This window comes from Vigna unguiculata, chromosome 7, assembly GCF_037176805.1.
Source record: "Vigna unguiculata cultivar grain cowpea cultivar isolate G323 ecotype 2 chromosome 7, ASM3717680v1, whole genome shotgun sequence".
In the NCBI taxonomy this organism is placed as follows: Eukaryota; Viridiplantae; Streptophyta; class Magnoliopsida; order Fabales; family Fabaceae; genus Vigna; species Vigna unguiculata.
The window spans coordinates 27,724,073-27,742,651 of record NC_140798.1 but is presented as its reverse complement, the minus strand read 5'-3'; the positions used below and the strand labels follow the sequence as shown (position 1 = coordinate 27,742,651).

Below are 18,579 nucleotides of genomic sequence, written 5' to 3'. Positions count from 1 at the left end.
TTCAAATGGTACCAATACAAATATATTCATTCAAATGGTACCAGTAGTGGACTAACAGTCATAATGCTCTTAATATGATAAGTGTTGGAGAGGTAGCATTTGAATGATAATGACATAATAAGCAAGTGCATTATCTCCCTACAATGAACCAAAATGTAAAAGCAAATTACAGTTGTCCCCATTAGCATAATTAACCAAAAGTTTCCTAGAAGCATATTTGTTGACAAATTCTAAAAGTAAACGAATAATATCGTCTAATGTGGTGTTGGATGTTGATCATTTGTTTCTTCGTTAGGAACACCTCCTTGATTAGATACCTTACATATAAAAAACAATGATAATTAATAACTTTCTAAATAATAATATCAAACATATAATAATTTAATCAAGATTTAAATATTATTGTTGGTGCATGATGCATAGTAAAATCACGAGGCAACTCTCCTTGATAATTTTTTACCAAAAAATTAATTGTTGCCTTCATTTCATTGAGTTGGGATGTCACTTAAAAACCTATTTTAAAACACAAAATTAATCAAAATAGAGAAAATAACTCTTATTTTCTACTTTTGAAGAAAAAAATGGAGTTGTTTTGACAATCTTGATTTACATAACATATTACTTCAAACATATTCAAACGTCAAATTTGATAAAAGTAATGCATCATGATCAAAACTAAAAAAATAACCTAATTTTGTAACTAAGCATTAAAAGGATAACTTGAAGATGTTCTACTATATGAATGACCCTTGGAGCCAAACACTTTAGATGGGCAAGGACCCAAACCCAAACCCTTAACACGTCCACAATGTTCTTGGCTTTCGAAAGCAAAAGCTAAGGAATTAGTACTTGATATTTCTTTTGATACAAATGATGATGTTGATTCATATACTTGAATTTTTTTCCTACAAAGAACATAAGAAGAAACTAATTAAAATAACACAAAGTATTATTGACAATTATAAACTTTATTAGAATTAAATTTACATTGATTTCCCTCGCTTCATCACTCATAAAGGCTCTATTAGCATGTTTATGTGTATGTAAGACCCGAGGAATTTAAATAATTAATTAATTAATTATTTAATAAATCCGGGTAGTAGGAGCCTTTAAGGAATTTAATGCGGATAACTATGATGTGGAAAAATACTAGCTCAAATGGTTGTAAGTACTTAAATGTGTGAAAGGACTTGAGTTCAAGTCCTATGTATGTTGTTTGTGTGTTATTTAATTATTATTGTTTTAATAATATGTTAGAGCATGTTGAGTGATAATATAATCATCAAATTATATTAATCATCATGAAACATGAATTGGTTAAATGGTGGAACATTAATTTGGCTTTGGCTTGGTGAAGGGTTCAAACCTTGGTGAACCCAAATTAAACTTTATTTTTTTGCCAAAATGTTCTTTGGCATGAAGGTGAAAGGGCAAGGAAACCCTTGGTTAAATGGTGGAACATTGATTTGGCTTTGTCACGGTGAAGGGTTCAAACCTTGGTGAACCCAAATTAAACTTTATTTTTTTGCCAAAATGTTCTTTGGCATGAAGGTGAAAGGGCAAGGAAACCCAAGCAGCCAAGGGAGGGCTGGAAAACCATCATAAGACAACAAATTGAATGGCATCAACCTTAGTTTAATTGTAATTTCATTTTGCATCATTAATCTCACATTAAGACACCAATTATTGGTCAATTAAGGGAAAAAGAGAGAGGTTTTGTGGCTGGTTTTGTTAGATGGGTAGAGGAATACGAAAATCAGAATAAGGTGAGTGTATTGAGTGAGACATTGAAGCTAAATTGAGGAGAACTAATGAAGGCTATTGGAAGTAAGGGAGAACCAAGGGATACTCAAGTTTTAAGCAAAGGAAACTAAGTTAGGGGAGTTGAACTCATAATTTATGTTGTGTTGTTAATGGTATGATGTATGATGTGCAATTACATGCTTCCTGTTGAATTAATTCGCAAATTCTGGGTTTCTGGAAAATTTCCAGAAATCGCCTGACGGACGATGAACTGCCGCCAGGCGACTCATCCTATTTTGCTTGTTTTCTGGGTTCCCGAGAGAAACCGCCTGGCGGTGAGCTTTGTGTTGCCAGGCGACGCGTGACAGATTAACCCAGTTTCTGGATTTTGCTTGAACTGCCTGGCGGTGATGAAGACCCGCCAGGCGACGCGAACCAATTTTGGTTCGATTTTGATGTTCTAGATGTTTTGAGATGACTATAATCGGAGGGAAGGCAAATTTTAATGGTTAAGGGGTGATTGGATGTCAAACATCATTGAAATTCATTTAATTGATGGCTAAATTGGATGAAAAAGTAGGAATATTATCTTAGGGTTGATGAATTGGGAATTTCTACAGTGACAGCAATCTAAGGGGAAATGTGAATGAATTCGTGAATGGGAAGTGTTAGGGATGAACCGTAATCCCAATAACTGGGTTCGTATCCTATGGAGTCAGAAATTGATGGAAATCAGAGTTGTTGTGAAGGGGGTAAGTTTCGCAGGTGCAGGAACCGCCTGGCGGCACCCATTTGGCCGCCAGGTGCCGTACCAGAGAGGTGCCTGGTGTTCTATTCACGAAAAACGTTGTTTTTCATACTTTTTGTGCAATAGGAACTGTCGGGCGGTAGTTTAGTCCCGCCAGGCGCCACATCCACACTTCTGGGCGCTAGGCGCCACCATTTTTCTGGTTTGCGCAGTTTTCGTAAAACTGCATTTTCTGGTTCGTTAACCGTTCGATTTAGATGAAATTTTGACAGGTGGTACATAACATGTGGTTCTTCCCTTTGAACGGTGAAGATTGGATTCGGAGATCAGTAGCTAGAGATATACATTACTTAATATTGCTAATTTTGGAGTCTGTAAAATACATGAATAAGCTCTTGATGAGTTCAAGTAACTTCTAATGACGCATGATTGGGTTATGTGGTAAGTCTCTATTATTTTGAATGTTCCTTTGGGTTAGTCACATATGGAGAATTGGCTTGATGAAGGCATGTGTGTCAATATTAAATTGCATTGGTGCATAAATCATATGCTTAAAATTGTTAGAGTGTTGCTATTTATATTATGTTTGAGCATGCTTGGGATGGTCTATATGACTAGGGGATGAATGCACATGTGAGGTGCTATAAGGCTTGGAACATTATAGATGGCAATGCCTTTCATTAGGGGTACTCTAGAATGAGAGCAAATGAGAGCAACCTGTGTGAAGTGTGCTTGAACCTGAACTAAAATAAGTTCTGTGCAAGTACTAGTATAGCGCCTGGCGGTGGTGATCGACTCGCCAAGCGACAACGTAGAAACAGGGGGTTCTGGATCTCGGTGGCGCCTGGCGGTAAGGAGGGGTGCGCTAGGTGGAGTCTGCAGTTTAGCAAATACTAAGGCACGTAGCGCCTGGCGGCACAGGAAGTTCCGCCAGGTGATAGTTGCAGCGGTAGTGAAGACTAAGGCGCTTAGCGCTCGGCGGTATGTGTCCCCCGCCAAGCGATCTGAAAGCGACAGCGCCTGGCGGTACGTGTCCCCCGCCAGGCGATTTTACTACAGCAATATTGGTGTTCTTGATTTTGTGGGCGTGATCTACAAGGCTTATGGTGATGCTTCAAAGGTGGGATTACTGGTGTTCCTTGAGTTGTGGCTCGGAACGTATCCCTTGAGTTGTGGCTCGGGATAGGGGTTAAAGCACGTGGTATTCCTTGAGTTGCGGCTCGGAATAACATCTCTTGAGTTGTGGCTCGGGATGGCGGATGAACACGAGGAACTCTTGAGTTGTGGCTCGGGTTGGCGAGTGTTGTCGGTGTGAGTGTGCTAGTTGTGGCCAGTACGAACGAGTCCAGATAGATTGCTCTCCTTAGTAGTTGACTGACGAGTTTGGTAGTCTTGGGATGTTGCGAACTATGTTCGTATTTGGGAACTCCACCTGGCATTATGGTGTATGATCCGCAACATGGTTTCCCGCACGTGCTCTATCGGTTGTGGCCGATAGGTATGGCAGCAAGTCACCTAGAAGTAATCACTAGAAGATGTAGAACACGAATAACCTGGTTGTGGCCAAGTGGTATGAATCAAAGGAAGGGAAATCCTTTGGAATGATTGTGTTGTTTATATTGATATGTTGTATATGGGTATATAGAATTGTATATGTTTTATCTGTTAAGCTCACCCTATCTGCTTGTGTTTGGCGATGATCGTATACGTGGTATACGTGAGCAGATGGTGTTGCAGGTAGATCTGGTGAGGCATAGAGCTGGAGCAGGGCTAGTTTTGGGACAATTTTCTCAGAGTTTTTACATTGTCTTTATGATTTCAAATCAGTTGTAATTATTAATATTACTGGACAATTTTTTATGGTAATAGTAATTATATTCAAGGATTTTGGCATCTTTATTTATTTAATAAAGTTGAAATTTCCCGTGTTTTTGAGAAATGAATTTATAATTGTGCTGGACCAGAGGAAGTCGGTTTAAGGTTGAGAGGATGTATGTACTAGATCAGAGGAAGTCGGTTTAAGGTTGAGAGAATGAGTAGGTGTTGTCTCGGTAGGGTGCCGAGTTGGGATACCGTATTAGGGGGAGTTGGAGTCAAACCGAGGGAAGGAGGGGTGACGTTTTGGTATGCTGTCTCGGTGTGATGACGAGGGAGAATATATTGATCAGTTTTTATATTTTTTATTTATTTGCCGATATTTCTGGGGGGTTAGGAGGGTGGTTGCTATATCCTTAAATATTTTAGGAGTAGAAGATAATTTTGTTTCTGAGAGATGTTATTATTTTTAAGAGATATTTTAGGATTAGATAAGGGGTTTTCTTTTAGTTATTATTTGGTGAATCTTGGGGATCAATATTTTGTAACTAATTATGATATAAATAAGAGAATTACTCCCATGGTCAAGGGACAGAGTTTTTTTTGGCCTAAGCAAGTCACAAAAACTTCCTTTTTGTTTTGGTGAAGAATTATCTCGTATTTTTCTGAACCAGAACATTGGCGCCCACCGTGGGGTTCGGTAAAACTCGATCCTTACCCCATCAAGATAATAAACAGTGAAAGAAAAAGAAGAGGAAGAGAGGAATTGGAGGATGAATCGAGGCAGAGGAGCGACGCGTGAAGGGCCTTCTAGGCAACAGATAATGCAGAGCATACTGGAGCTACAACGGCAGAATGAGGAGATCAGAATGAAGGGGGAGGCTGATCAGGCTCAGCTTGAAAAGGAGAGAGAAGAAACTCGCAAAAAGGCAGAAGAAGACTTACAGGCGTTAAGGGAAGAAGCTTTGGGAGAAAGAGAGAGGTTACGAAAAAATGCAGAAGAAACGCATCAACGATTGGAGGAGGCACTTCGACAGCAAGAACAGTTACGGAAAGCGAACGAAGATATGCAAAGCCGATTGGAGACTACTAGGGCTGGTTTCCGCTATTCATCTCGGTTGAATCCCGATGTGAGTGATGCCAGTCCTCTGGTAGATGCGATCATGGACGAGCCGATCCCACAGAATTTCGTGATTCCCGAAATCACACCTTTCACAGGGAATTCTGATCCTGAATTACATTTAAAAGCGTTCCAGGCTCGGATGATGATATCAAGTGGTAATGATGCTATACGTTGCAAAATGTTTGTGGGTACGCTGACCGAAATTGCCCTAGAATGGTTTAACACTATACCCAATTCGTCTATCAGCTCATTCAATGACTTCAAACGTCTTTTCCTGGAGAGATTCTTAGCAAATAGAGCCAAACCAGTGGAGATGGCAGACATGTTTGATATAAGGCAAACTGCTGAAGAGACGTTAAAGCAATTCCTTAATCGATTCACCAATATCAGTATGAGGCTGATAGATCCTAACGAGGGTTTGCTCGTAAAAGCCTTTGTGAAAGGACTTCGAGCCAACTCGTTCGGTGAGTCCTTGTACCGATATCCACCGAAGAGCCTTACGGAGATCAGACAAAGGGCAGCTGTGGAAATAGAGACTGAGGAGGCCATGCGCCACAAAAAGGCAGGAGACAAAAGACCAGTGGCTCAGTCTAGGAGTGAGAGAGATATGAGAACTTATCGGAGAGAAAGAACTCCTCCTAAAATGAAGTCAGATCGACGTTTCGTCCCTTACGTGGCACAGCGAAGGACCGAATATCCGCAAGTGCGAAAAATACCGAATCTCAAGGTGCCATTGGCCCAAATCTTGGAGGATGTAGAGATAGCAAAACATTTGCGCTATCCCGACATTGCGGGGAGAGCACTCGGCAGTAGACTGGATGCTTGGTGTGAGTTTCATCAAACCAGGGGCCATGACACCAACTCGTGTTATGGTTTGCATTATCAACTTTCCGTTTTAGCAAACACGGGACTTCTGGAAAAATTCATGAAGTCGGGTGTCGATGAGAAATCATCTGAGATTCGCACGGTTCCCGATGTGCATGAAACACCCATTTTGGGGGATTTTAATACGATAGCAGGAGGTTTTGCGGGAGGAGGCCAGACCAGCTCGGCTAGGAAACGATATGTAAGGAGTGTCATGACTGCGGCCATGGTGGACAAGCCGAGGCAAGCTCCGGACATAACATTTTCAAATGATGATTTAAAAGGGGTAATCCCTCATGAAGATGACCCCATAGTCGTGTCGGTGATTATGATGGGAAGGAATGTCCACAGGGTACTAATTGATCAGGGAAGTTCTGCCGACGTGATGTTCTGGAGTACTTTCATGGGGTTACAAATACCGATAGATCAATTAAAGCCATTTGACGGAGTGCTTGTCGGTTTCTCTGGAGATCAAGTGGAGGTTAAAGGGTATGTTGATCTTAGAACAACCTTTAGAGACAAAGAAGATGCGAAAACCATATTTATACGTTACATAGTAGTCAATGCTCCTTCATCATACAATTTGTTGTTGGGAAGGCCTTCTCTCAATAAGTTAAAGGCTGTAGTATCGACAATACATTTGAAGATGAAGTTTCCTTCTGAAGAGGGGAAAGTACTCACTTTAGCTGTAAATCAGGAGACCGCTCGTAAATGTTATGAAGACAGTCTGAGGTTAAGGAGGAAGGTAGCATATTCAGTAAGCGCAACTGAAGTAGTACCGGATCCCGAGTTAGATCCAAGGTTGGTACATCCTGAAAGAAGGCCTCAGCCTGTGGGAGAGGTGAAGGAGGTGCTTATAGACGGGAAGAAGTTGAGAATTGGGGGCGATCTGAGTTTGGAGCAAGAACAACAGCTTATCCAAGTGTTGAGGAAAAATATTTCTTCATTCGCTTGGAGTGTGACTGATATGTCGGGGATTGATCCCGATTTTCTATGCCACAAGCTTAATATTAACCCGTTGGCTAAACCTAAAGTTTAGAAGCGTAGGCGGTTGAGTGGAGATCGTGCTCAGGCAGCAACCGAGGAGATACATAAATTGTTAGAGGCGGCCCATATCCGAGAGATACAGTATCCAACTTGGTTAGCAAATGTGGTGATGGGGAAGAAGTCTAATGGAAAGTGGAGGATGTGTGTAGATTTCACGGATTTGAATAATGCCTGCCCAAAGGATTCGTATCCTTTGCCTAATATAGATGCCCTAGTTGATAGTGCATCGGGCTGTGCTTTGTTAAGTTTCTTAGATGCTTATTCGGGCTATAATCAAATCAAGATGCATTCGTCAGATGAAGATAAGACGGCGTTTATGGGAGGCACATCAAATTATTGTTATCGAGTAATGCCGTTTGGGTTAAAAAATGCGGGAGCTACTTATCAAAGGTTGATGGATCGAATCTTAGCACCCATGTTGGGAAGAAATGTTCATGCGTATGTGGACGACATGGTGGTCACTTCGGTGGAAGAGGAGGAGCATAAGGAAGATCTGGAGGAATTATTTGTTACAATCAGCAAATACAGACTTAAGCTTAATCCCGAGAAGTGTGTTTTCGGGGTTAAAGCTGGGAAGTTTCTGGGTTTTCTACTCACCGAGAGGGGGATAGAAGCTAATCCTGATAAATGTGCAGCCATTATAAATATGAGGAGTCCTAGTAACGTAAAAGAAGTGCAAAGACTGACGGGAAGGATGGCGGCCTTGTCCCGTTTTCTTGCCAAAAGTGGGGATCGGGGTTTTCCTTACTTTCAATGTTTGAAGAAGAATGAACGGTTCCAATGGACTGATCGGTGTGAGGAAGCATTCCAAAAATTGAAGGAGTATTTGAGCAAGCCGCCGGTGTTATGTAAGCCGGAAAAAGGGGCTGAGTTGTCATTGTACATATCGGTGACCGAACACGCTGTTAGTTTGGTCTTAGTCAGAGAAAGTGGTGGGGAGCAGAAACCGGTATATTTCGTAAGCAAAGTGCTCCATGGTGCCGAGGTGAGGTATCCCACTATAGAGAAAGCCGCATTGGCTGTGGTTGTGTCTGCTCGGCGTCTGAGACATTATTTTCAGAATCATAGTATCAAAGTGATGACGGATCTTCCCATTAAATACATATTACAAAAACCTGATATATCGAGCAGGTTGGTTAAATGGGCAATAGAGCTGTCGGAGTATGGGATACAGTATGAGTCGCGAGGACCGATCAAGGCCCAGTTTTTAGCTGATTTTGTGGTGGAATTATCTGAGCCACCCGTTGAGAATCAGGGCGTAGGGGAGATAACGTGGATACTATCGGTGGACGGGGCTTCTAATTTAAGGGGTAGCGGTGCTGGTATAGTTTTAGAAGGCCCGGAAGGGGTATTGATCGAACAATCGTTGAGGTTTGCTTTCAAAGCCAGTAATAATCAAGCAGAATATGAGGCTTTGGTAGCTGGTATGCTTTTGGCTAAAGAGATGGGGATTACTAGATTGTTGGTTAAAAGTGATTCCGCACTGGTGGCAGGTCAGGTGAATGGGGAATTTCAAGCCCGCGACCCACAATTGGCCAAGTATTTGGAGGTTGTTCAAACTATTGCGAAGAACTTTGTTCTTCTTGAGTTCGTGCATGTTCCGAGGGAGCAGAATTCCCGAGCTGATTTGTTATCCAAGTTGGCTAGTTGTTCGAAACCGGGGCAGCATAAGTCGGTGATAAGGGAAACATTAATAGCTCCTCGGGTCGACACGCAGGAAAAGCATCAAGTACTGGAGATTTTGGCAACCGAAGAATCTTGGATGGCACCTTTAAAGAGTTATCTTGCGGATGGTAAGTTACCTGAGGATTCCAACGAATCACAGAAAGTAAAGAAAAACTCAAGCAGGTATACGCTGATAGATGGTCACTTATTTAGGTATGGATATTCCAGACCTTTGATGATTTGTGTAGGAAGGAGGGAGGCAGATCGGCTTATGGCCGAGCTTCATGAGGGAATCTGTGGGAGCCATGTAGGGGGAAGAGCATTGGTGCTGCGAATAATCCGAGGAGGGTTCTTTTGGCTCACTATGAAAAGTGACTGTATAGAGTACGTCAGGAAGTGTGAATCATGTCAGAAACATGCCGATTGGAGTCATGCTCCGCCAGAGGTACTGCACTCTATTAATGCACCTTGGCCTTTTCACACTTGGGGAATAGATATTTTAGGTCCGTTTCCCAAGGCGGTGAGGCAATTCAAGTTTTTGATCGTGGCTGTAGAATATTTTACAAAGTGGATTGAAGCCGAGTCGGTTGCTGTCATCTCGGGTGGGCGAGTCCGAGAGTTTATTTGGAAGAATATAATATGCCGATTTGGTGTGCCACGTCGAATTATTTCAGACAATGGAACTCACTTTGCATGCTCACAGGTGAAGCAGTTGTGCACTGAAGTCGGGATTAAACAGGTCTTCTCGTCGGTGGAGCATCCCCAGACAAATGGGCAGGCGGAAGCAGCTAATAGGGTGATATTGAGGGGATTGAAGCGAAGATTGGCGGCGGCAAAGGGAGAATGGCCAAATGAGATACCTCGAGTGCTGTGGGCTTATCATACCACTCCTCAGACGACTACCCGAGAGACTCCTTTTTCTTTGGTGTATGGTACTGATGCAATGATCCCTATTGAGGTCATGGAAAACACTGAGAGAGTAAGGTTGTTTGACGAGGAGATTTCTGAGGTTGGTTTGAGGGCAAATCTTGACGTTATAGATGAGGTTCGGGATTTGGCTCAGATTTCTAATGAGGCAATGAAGAGAAGGTTAGAGAGAAGTTACAAGACTAAGGTAGTACCTCGGAAGTTCCAAGAACAAGATCTGGTATTAAGGAAAGCACAATTAATTCAGATGGATAGCAAATTGGCGCCGAAGTGGACTGGACCCTATCGTGTTAAGCAAGTGTTGGGAGAAGGAGCTTATAAATTGGAAACGTTAGAAGGGAAGGAAATCCCGCGAACATGGAATGCAGCTAATTTACGTTTTTATTTTAGTTAAAGTTTGGTTAAGTTGTTTTGCTTTTTGTAAAAACATTTATGCTTTGATTTCTAATACTACAATATTTTCGTTTCGCATGTTCTATGCCGAGTTTGTACACTCGAGGTTAAAATTCCGAGTTTGTACACTCGAGGCTAAAATTCCGAGTTTGTACACTCGAGGCTAAAATTCCGAGTTTGTACACTCGAGGCTAAAATGTCGAGTTTGTACACTCGAGGTTAAAATTCCGAGTTTGTACACTCGAGGCTAAAATTCCGAGTTTGTACACTCGAGGCTAAAATTCCGAGTTTGTACACTCGAGGTTAAAATGCCGAGTTTGTACACTCGAGGTTAAAATTCCGAGTTTGTACACTCGAGGCTAAAATTCCGAGTTTGTACACTCGAGGTTAAAATTCCGAGTTTGTACACTCGAGGCTAAAATTCCGAGTTTGTACACTCGAGGTTAAAATTCCGAGTTTGTACACTCGAGGTTAAAATTCCGAGTTTGTACACTCGAGGTTAAAATTCCGAGTTTGTACACTCGAGGTTAAAATTCCGAGTTTGTACACTCGAGGTGAAAATTCCGAGTTTGTACACTCGAGGTTAAAATTACGAGTTTGTACACTCGAGGTTAAAATTCCGAGAGGTTAAAAGAAGTTCCATTTTTATTATTTTGGTGTTTGCAGGATTGAGAACTCGGTTTATAGACGAGTTATTATTTGGTTTGATGTTTGAAGAACGTGGTTTATAAACGAGTTAGTGTTTGTTTGATTGCAGGACTGAGAGCTTGGTTTATAAACGAGTTATTATTTGCTTTAGTTTGGTGTTTGCAGGAATGAGAGCTCGGTTTATAAACAAGTTATTATTTACTTTAGTTTGGTGTTTGCAGGATTGAGAACTCGGTTTATAGACGAGTTATTATTTGGTTTGATGTTTGAAGAACGTGGTTTATAAACGAGTTAGTGTTTGTTTGATTGCAGGACTGAGAGCTCGGTTTATAAACGAGTTATTATTTGTTTTAGTTTGGTGTTTGCAGGAATGAGAGCTCGGTTTATAAACGAGTTATTATTTACTTTAGTTTGGTGTTTGTAGGACTGAGAGCTCGGTTTATAGACGAGTTATTATTTGGTTTGATGTTTGAGGAACGTGGTTTATAAACGAGTTAGTGTTTGTTTGATTGCAGGATTGAGAGCTCGGTTTATAAACGAGTTATTATTTGCTTTAGTTTGGTGTTTGCAGGATTGAGAGCTCGGTTTATAAACGAGTTATTATTTGCTTTAGTTTGGTGTTTGCAGGATTGAGAGCTTGGGTTATAAACATGTTATTATTTATTTTAGTTTGGTGTTTAAGAAACTCGGTTTATAAACGAGTTGGTATTTGTTTTAGTTTGATGATTGAAGTATTGAGAGCTTGGGTTATAAACAGGTTATTATTTATTTTAGTTTGGTGTTTAAGAAACTCGGTTTATAAACGAGTTGGTATTTGTTTTAGTTTGATGATTGAAGTATTGAGAGCTTGGGTTATAAACAGGTTATTATTTATTTTAGTTTGGTGTTTAAGAAACTCGGTTTATAAACGAGTGGGTATTTGTTTTAGTTTGATGATTGAAGTATTGAGAGCTCGGTTTATAAACGAGTTATTATTCATTAGTTTGGTGTTTGCAGGAATGAGAGCTCGGTTTATAAACGAGTTATTATTCACTAGTTTGGTGTTTGCAGGAATGAGAGCTCGGTTTATAAACGAGTTATTATTTACTTTAGTTTGGTGATTGGGAAACTCGGTTTATAAACGAGTTATTATTTTGTGTTTGAAAGATTGAGAGCTCGGTTAATGAACGAGTTATTGTTTGTTTTAGTTAGGTTTTTGCAGGGGTCATTGTTGGTTTTGTTTATTAAGAGTTCGATTTCTTAGAGCGAGTATTGTTTGGCCTTAATGGAGCGCTTGTTTGCAATGGGGAAAATCATCGATGAAAGGGGCTAAAAGGATTATCTAGTCGATTAAATTGATACAAGTTGCGAGAAAAGAGAATAGGGAAAATTAAGATTGAAATTTAAAGCATAATTTTTCAAACAAAAGTCAGGACGTAAAACTAACAAGCCATAAGTTCGAAAGAGCAAAAGGAGGGCAAGAAAAAGAAATGTCTAGTCGTCAATGTCTACAAGTTGTCCATCAACCACCGTCTTGGAGATGTCCGCTGGTGATAAATCTGCATCGGGGTAAAGAACTCGGACTTGTTCCAGGGCTAGTTGGAATCCCATGTTTAGCGAGGAACCGATCTGATCTTTGAGGAGTTCTGAATTGTGGAGAAAGTCTTTCTCTTTGAGAACCCAGCTTTCTTTCTCGGCTTCGAGGGTTTTCAGTTGATCCTGCAGATCGGCAAGTAACTCATCTGATTTTTTGACTTGGGTGGTCAGTTCAGCAACTTCATTGGTCAGGCGGGAGGTTTCAGTTTTGGAAAGAGCCAAGGCTCGGTCTTTCTGCTCTAGGTCAAGGGACTTCTGGGTGGATTGAAGACTGAACTGGTCCATTAGCATGATGTTGGATGCCTCTGCCCTGTGGAGATCAGCCAGGAGATTTTCATGGAGAGTTTAGAGGTCTTGGGATCTTAGCAAATTGACGTCGTGGCGAAGGTAATTGTGCTTCCGGCTATGTTGGGAATGAAGGAATTAAGGGTGCCAGAAGCTTAATTCAGTATCCTCTACGGTGTGAAGCGGGGCAATTGGAGTTTGGGAGGTCGAGTGTTGGGAGGTGCTTTCAACAACTCTCTTGCCTCGGGCTCTAGATCTTCGGGTTAAAGCTTCGAGGTCGGGTTCCGAGGTTTCTTCATGGAGCTCAATTCGGGGAGGGGGAGGAGCTGAAGGACTTGCACCAGGGGTGGAGGTCTTTTGTCTTTTAAGTTGACGGGCTCGTTTCAACATATCTTCGTGGGACATCGCCATCAGGTTCTCTGTAAAAATAATTAAAATCGGTTAGAAGGAGAGGGTCAATAGCAAATCAGTTATAATGAAGGAACGGTTGTAAAGTAAGTACCGATGTGGAATTTTAGATCTACTACTCGGAATTCCAGCTCTAAAAGTTTTCGAGTATCAAAAACAACATCCAGTTGTTCCAGCATCAAGCAGTCTTTTTTCTCGGAGGGGTCCAGGTCGTCTAATTGCCGAGGGGATTGAAGATTAGGGGATTGACACCAATACAAGGGGAAGCCTTTTAAAAGGGAAGGGCTCTGGTCGGGGGCGACTATTTTTATGAAGATACCTTTAAAACCTTTGTAAGAAGAGTTATATAAGGTTAGAAGGGCTCGGCCGCTAACTCCACTAAGAGAGGCTAGTAGTTGCTTATGGGGGGATCGCAATTCGAAAAAGTAGAGAAACATGTTGCTTGAGGGGGTAATGCCAAAGTGGGTGCATAAAATTTGAAATGCACGAATGAAGGCCCAGCTGTTGGGGTGAAGTTGACAAGGGGAGACGTTCAAGACAGTGAGGAGTTCCTTTTCAAAGGTGTTAAAGGGAAGGCGTAAACCTAATTTCTCGAATAAGGTAACATACATAAAGGTAAATTTGCGAGGGGAAATAGGGAACAAGTTGCCGTCCCTATAGATGGGTTCATCGTTTTCACAGGCGATTACGGTTACGTCAGACTCATTACTTTTACACAGTGTTTGGTAGCGCCTAAAAGCCCTAACCCTAGTAAGGGTAGTCATGGTGGAAGTTTCTCGTCGTAAGGCCAGAGGGGCCCAAGAATAGAGGGCGTTATAATGATCGTTCATGAAGGGCGATTAAACTATGTCGAAGGGGGGGTATTCACAAAATAAGTTAGGGTGATCGAAAAAAGTAGGTGCAAGCTAAAACACAGCGCAAAGACAGAAACAATGTATAAGAAGCCAGTACAGGGAGCCACAAAATGCAAGTGTAGAATTTGAAATGAGAAAAGATGAAGTACCTGGAGAAAGGGAATGGCGGTTGCGCAAGATGTTGGGAGGTGAAAAGCTTGAGTGAGACGAATGCGAGGGGGGTGAGAAAATGGTTAATGGAGGGAGTTGAAAAGGGGGAAATGAGCGTCGTTTGATATTCAAAAAGGGGAAGGTGAAAGAATGACCGTTGGATGGATTACACGTGGAGGCGTAAATGCAGGAAGTAACGGCAGATAAGTTACATATGGATGCGTAACTGTAGGGAGTAATGATGATTTTACGGGAAGTAGAGAAAGACAAGGGTGACAAGACAAATTCTGCTCTCTTCGTCTTGAGGTCGAGATCGTGCATAATTTGGAGAGCTATGTGCTGGACCAGAGGAAGTCGGTTTAAGGTTGAGAGGATGTATGTACTAGATCAGAGGAAGTCGGTTTAAGGTTGAGAGAATGAGTAGGTGTTGTCTCGGTAGGGTGCCGAGTTGGGATACCGTATTAGGGGGAGTTGGAGTCAAACCGAGGGAAGGAGGGGTGACGTTTTGGTATGCTGTCTCGGTGTGATGACGAGGGAGAATATATTGATCAGTTTTTATATTTTTTATTTATTTGTCGATATTTCTGGGGGGTTAGGAGGGTGGTTGCTATATCCTTAAATATTTTAGGAGTAGAAGATAATTTTGTTTCTGAGAGATGTTATTATTTTTAAGAGATATTTTAGGATTAGATAAGGGGTTTTCTTTTAGTTATTATTTGGTGAATCTTGGGGATCAATATTTTGTAACTAATTATGATATAAATAAGAGAATTACTCCCATGGTCAAGGGACAGAGTTTTTTTTGGCCTAAGCAAGTCACAAAAACTTCCTTTTTGTTTTGGTGAAGAATTATCTCGTATTTTTCTGAACCAGAACAATAATTAATGAGTTTTATTTTTTCTTATTTTATTTTATTATTTAAACCCGTAATATCCTAACGGGATGTTACAGTTGCTATCCATACCTCTCCTCTACTAACCATGTGGCCACACTCTTTTTCCTATAAAATTGAAGAAAAAATAAATAGCACAAAAACCCGAATATTGAAACAAAAGGTTCACATCAAGATATGTAGAATTGTTACCATTTCATCTCTTTTCCTTGCAATGCTCTTAGATCCACATGTGTGAGCAATGGTTTGCTTTGCCCTATTATCTTTATTTTTCAGAGCATGCTTCTAATCATCAACGTATAAAAATTAATAATCATTAACTTGAACGATGTTGATGAAAAATAGTTTCAATATACCTTTGTTTTTGAATTTAGTCGATAATCCACAAAAGAAGCCCAATGATCTCTATCTATTCCTACTAGAGCCATTGCAATCAATTCATCTCTAGTACATGTTCCATCATTTCTAAGTTACCACAATTCTTGTCGGTGGTCTCTCCACTTTATGTTAAATGATTTGAGTTTGTGGCTTGTATGAACATTGAAATGGACATCAAACTTAGTCTTCAAAACATAAAATAGTTAAAATTAACAAGAGTTATAATATAATTAAATTATACATTAAGCTTTTACAATGCTGACCTAAATAATGTTCTTAAGTATGTCTTCTTTATAATCTTTAGGAATCTTCTTCTAACTAGAATACCTAATAAGAAGAGAATTTGAGTTTCTTGCAATGCTACCTAAGAACCTATTCAATAATGCTCCACCATCTACAATTGGTTGACCCTCATTATTCCACTGCACAACAATCTTTTCATTAGGAGGTAAATGCCACACATCATTGGTTCGTAGTTGTTTTGTAATTCTCTTTCCTTGATCATCTATGGAATGTGAGAAAATAATTGTTACTAATTTATTATAAAGACAAATGTATGTATAATGTAATACTTTGTATATAGTTGCTTACCAATGACATTAACAAACCATGCTCTTTTTCGGGTTGCAGGCCTTTGTTCATCTACTTGCAACTTAGTCTCCTCATTTTCTTCCTCGTCGTTTTCAGAATATGAATGTGATGTAGTTGGTATTGTTGGTTCAGATACATGAAAAGATTGATGTGGTGGCTGAGAATTAGATTGAAGAGAAATTGGGGGTTGGCTAGTTGAAGATGTCCTCACTTTCAAGGTTCCTGAAAGTAAATTGGTTAGATATTCCTAAAACTGAATATAAAATCAAATTGATATATACATAACCTAATGTAAAACAGATTATATACAGAATACTTATTCATGAAATATGACAATAAATTACTTGGTTGAGATGTAGATGGAGGTGGAGGGCAAGCATATTTAGGACCTTGTTGAATACTTGCTTGAGATGTAGATGGAAGTGGATGGAAAAATGAAAATGAAGGACCTTGTTGAATATTTGCTTGAGGTGTAATTGGGTTGGAATTTGTACTTCAAGTCTTGGAGGTTGAGTACTACGTAGTGAAGAATGAGTACTCACTTCAATTTTTGACTTAGACTTACTTGAGTTTGAAAAGTTCATCTTCAAGTCTCCTGACAACAGATAAAAATTGATAAAGTTAGAAAAATGACAAAGCCATGCAGAAAAGAAAAGAATTGAAAAATATTCTTATAAGATTGAAAACATTTCAAAGCAACTACTTAGATGTTATAACTTGTAAGATTTTCAATATTCAAGCAAGATAATAATTATTTTATATTAAATATAGTTGTGTTTTGCTGTTTGTTGTTTACTTCATGATTGGGGCTCTTTCTATTGTTTGCCATTGTTCAAAGAAATTACAAAATTGCCACTTGGCTGAAATAAAAGTTGGCCCAACATTAATGTTGATGTGGAAACAAGGGCCCATGTGACGCGAATGATGTGTCACTCTTCTCTTCACAAAAATAAATGTCACAAGAAAACTTGAAAATAATTAAGAAAAAAAATTAGACCAAGTAAATCCAGATTAGTAAAAATCCAAATTATTGACTCAATGAAGCCCAAAAGATGAAAATGCACTAAAGATATAAAATTAATCACTAAACATCAATCAAGATGGGTACAAAAAGGTAAGAAAATAGGGGAAATAATGATTCATTACACTTCTATGTATGATACAAATCTTGCCCACACCTCACTCATATTGGATGTCAAGCACTATATGAGGGATTCTACTAGCATTTTCGACCTTAGACATTTTACGAAGGCACCAACAAACATGTTCTCATTAGGTTGAAGGACCTTCACCATTACTTCAATAAAACGCTTCAGATAATCCTATAATGACTCTTTAACCTTCTATCGGATGTCAAAGACATCACTAAGTTATAGAGGCTTTGATCGGTTGGCCACAAAGTGGATGGAGAAAATACTCAGAAAGTCATCAAAACAACTGATGGCTCCCTCCAGCAGATTGCTAAACCAATTTAGTGTTGTTGCAGCAAGGGTACCTGCAAACATTTTTCACTTCACCGTGTCTTTATATGGGCTCTCGAATCCTTAACTCTAATAAACAGGATAGTCTTTGGAACCAGGTAGTGAGATGGGATTGCCCCCACCATAATCTCCAACGATAAAGGTTGAAATTTATGCTTGGACCCTAGGGGAGGGTCCTTCCAATGCAATACCCTTAGCAATGATGCTTGGAATTCCTCATTCTGCATGCAGAAATTCTTCTACGCTCGTTGTGATTCCTCCATTCGTTGTTGAGCTTTGGCTGCTTGTTTATTCATCTCTTTGATAACTGCTAGAATATGCTTTAAAGCATTAGACTCCAACCCGCTCATGGTAACTCCTTGACAAGAACTCACGGTAGTAGGAGGGAGCAATTTTAAACACCACAAAAATGTTCCCGATATAGCTATATACCTTGTCACAAACACTCAATCTCACAATCTGATAGCAACCCCCTAGCCAAGGGCCCAATCACAAGGACCATGGCCAAACAAATTCAATAAGAGTTAGCATCATCTCAACATGGTAAGCCAAACTCCTCTTTACCTGGGTCATCATGAAGCATTTCTAAACCTTGTATTAAAGGTCATTTAGTGTACGATTTCCTTTTTAGACCTTGTATTAAGGGCCAAGTAGTGTAAGCTTTTAAATCAATCTTCTCTTAAGTGTGGAGCATCATGTGTTCCTAACTTAAGTAACTCTTGATGATTAATTATGTAAACCCTAGCTTAAGGGTGGAGGACATCCCACACATGCCACATTTCAAGCCCTTAGTGGAGAGTTTTCTTAAAGGTAGTGGTCATGTGTCATTGTCCTATTGGAGGAACTTTTACTAAAGTGGCTTTCCACATGACACTCCATATAATTGGTTCGGTTTTCATGAGAGTGAGAGTGCCACATGTGAAGCTCTCATTCACCAAGATAACATTTTTAGGGTTTTAGTGTATGTTAGCATTCTAGGGTTGTGGTCCACT

General features: G+C 40.1%; 2 pseudogenes; one reads left to right on the top strand and one right to left on the bottom strand.

The window, feature by feature from the left end:
• Positions 1-254: 254 nt before the first annotated feature.
• On the bottom strand, positions 255-18,170 carry LOC146884735 (uncharacterized; annotated as a pseudogene).
• Positions 5,080-10,326, top strand: LOC114175482 (uncharacterized; annotated as a pseudogene).
• Positions 18,171-18,579: the final 409 nt, after the last annotated feature.